This window comes from Borostomias antarcticus (assembly GCF_949987555.1).
Source record: "Borostomias antarcticus genome assembly, chromosome: 7".
In the NCBI taxonomy this organism is placed as follows: domain Eukaryota; kingdom Metazoa; phylum Chordata; class Actinopteri; order Stomiiformes; family Stomiidae; genus Borostomias; species Borostomias antarcticus.
In genome coordinates this window covers 9,341,566-9,344,450 of record NC_140240.1, presented here as the reverse complement: position 1 = coordinate 9,344,450, position 2,885 = coordinate 9,341,566, and positions in this window count along the sequence as shown.

The following is a 2,885-nucleotide window of genomic DNA, read 5'->3' as shown; positions in this document are numbered from 1 at the left end:
CTCTGAGCAGTAGGATCCCAAAAAAACGTTTAAATCCCTTGCCTTTACACTCTCTATATTATTGTAAAGTGCATCTTATAATCTCCAACAACAGATGACATACTCCTGGCTGGTTTTCATGCTTTGAAGGGCTGTGGCGGTCTGAGGAGCGCCTGACTTTTCCCCGCTCTCGGCACAGAGGGAAAGCTGATACCTACTACCTGGGCAGCAGTATTTGCATCCCTCCCAATGGTAGGGGCGGGACTCTGCACGCTGGCCAGGTTTCACCTAGGGTCAGGTGAGCTGCAGGTCCACTTCGCTGCAGAGAAACCATTTAAATAGCCAAGACTTCACCATTTGGTGACATAACAGAGTTGAGTTAGTGCGAACCCTCACTGTGGCATTATCTAAAGTGATTCAAACTTTGAATATACAACCATAATAACAAAGACTTGGCTCTTTTTACGGACTAGTTTGGCAGTATATACAGGAGTGGTTTGGGATTATATTTCTTTATATTACAGTAGATCTCTGCCAACGACTGCCGTCACACTCCCTCACACATGACATGCTGTGTATGAACAGCATGGTTTGACTACAGGGCGTGGGGCTGATGAAAGTTGGCATTGATGCATTGCTTAGTGACCAGGATGCAACTGTTTGCTCAGCCAAAGCTGAGAGATCAAAGGTCTTTTGCTACGTCAACCTAATGATTAATCTGGCTTTGCAACTGAGGGATGGTGTATATTCACAGTATGCATTCTACCGTAGATATGCTACAGTTGCATGCACAGTAATCGAACTCAGAGAGACACTGCTGGATGGTGGTGATCACAAAACCCATTACAAAAGATAAATAAGCGGAAACCCAAAAAAACTTGTTGATATCAGCAACACGTACACATTTTAAGAGAGCTGCAGCCCTAGGCATCAGTGACTGTCTGGAGGGGGAGTTGTTGACGTTAACGGTGTGACAATGCCATCTATATCTATAGACATCACCGGCGCACACACATACGTCTCTGTCACCCTGGGGCCGTGTCACTCTGTCACCGCCGCCGCCGCTGTCAGTTTTGTCATTTGCGTCGCCGATAAACGCAGCCTCGGGCCGAGGCCGTGGGTCATAACAGAGTGTGTGTTTGGTGGCTTTTGTTGGGGGGGGGGGGGGGGGGGGGCTGAGGGACATTTGAACAGTGTTCTCCCTGACATAGACACTGGTTTGGTCATCTGATAGCCCTGGCCTGTGAACGACATGGAGGGCGGCGAACCGAGCGGCCATGGGAGGCGTGACGAGGGTGGTCCTGAATTATTCACCGACTGGGCAGGACACAAAAGGCAGCGGCGATGTCTCCTCCGGGCCTCCGCACCGGGTCTCAGGTGTACCGGGTCGGGTGCTGCAGAGCATGCCTGTTAGCAGGGATGTGAACAGTGGCATGGAGGCAGGCCCTTTCACCCTCTCTGACGTCAACGCACATTGTGATGCACAACTAAAACCCTCTTCACGTCTTTACAATGATTTCAAGTGTTTTTTTCCAGCTCCCGCTGCAGTGCAACAATTGAAAAGCTTCGTAAACAACGGGTCGTTGTTTATCAGACTGAGAGAGACCAATTATAAACAAATGATCAACAGCTGATTATGAACACGTCAGTCATTTTCAAATAAACAAGCCGCAAATACATGAGATCCTGCGTTCACATGGGCATACAGTATGTGACCCAAACGTTTCGGCATGCCCCGGGTGGGATTTGAACCCTGGTCTCCTGTGGGACAGATACTGTTTTAACCAGCTACGTTCATCGGCATGGGTGGACGGTATTTATACTGGGGGGTGGGAGGGTGGGTGGTTAACTAGCAACTCGTTACCTACTTTGGACTCATTCGGCTACACATGATCAGTTGTTACATGCTTTTATTTGGTCCATGTGCCACAGACGGCCTTGACTTCCTTCGGTGAACATCTGTGTACTTTGAAATCATGCTGTTTGTGAGTTGAACGTGTAGAGTTTGATGCGTTCATCTGGAGGCCATGCTGAGCAGAAAAGAAAAAAAAACACACACAAACACTTATCTGATAATTTCCTAAGCAACATAATGATGTGCATTTTATTCATCAGGCCGGATAATTAAGCCATTAAAACACAATTTGCACATGTTCTAATGCTTTCAGGGTTGCTGATGGACCTGATTTCTCACTTAAATGTAAATTGAAAGATAAAAGAGTGAAAAAGGCATTGAAGTGTGTCTTGAATCACAATCAGGATGGTTCTTGGGTAATAATGGTATACAGTATTTAACAGTGATTCATACCCCTTCTCTTCCCTTTTAGAAACTAATTAATTCAATGATAAAATATCAGTGGGTATGCAATGTTCCTAAGCTACACTGCACTCTGTCTGGAGTGAGGCCATTACTCACTGTAAAGTGGTACATGTCCCTCCTTAAATCATGTTTCCATCCTTTCTCTTCTAAGTTTCCACAATCTCATCTCCTACCTCCAAACATGGTCCAAACCTAATCCCGTAATACAGGCTGCGTCTGGAATAGCATCAACTGCAATTTATCTGAATTCCAGACATGTTGGATTACTGTACATTAAGCCACTGTTCAGAGCAGATACACTCAAAGAGCAGCAATGTGTACCTATTTATAGTAGTTCATAAGTCATACTAGTTGACACCCACAGAAGTGCAGCAGTTGGACTATGTCTGATTTATAACTCTTGGTGGCCCAAGAGCAGTGATTCTCAAACTTTTTAGGTCCCCTTTTGATAATAGAAAACATTTCAGCCCCCCCAGACATACAAACACACACACACATACACATATTTATGTACTAGATAGCAACATATACTGTAGGCTAATACTCAAAGAGTGAAACAGTGAAAGTGTTACTAAAATGCCAATCT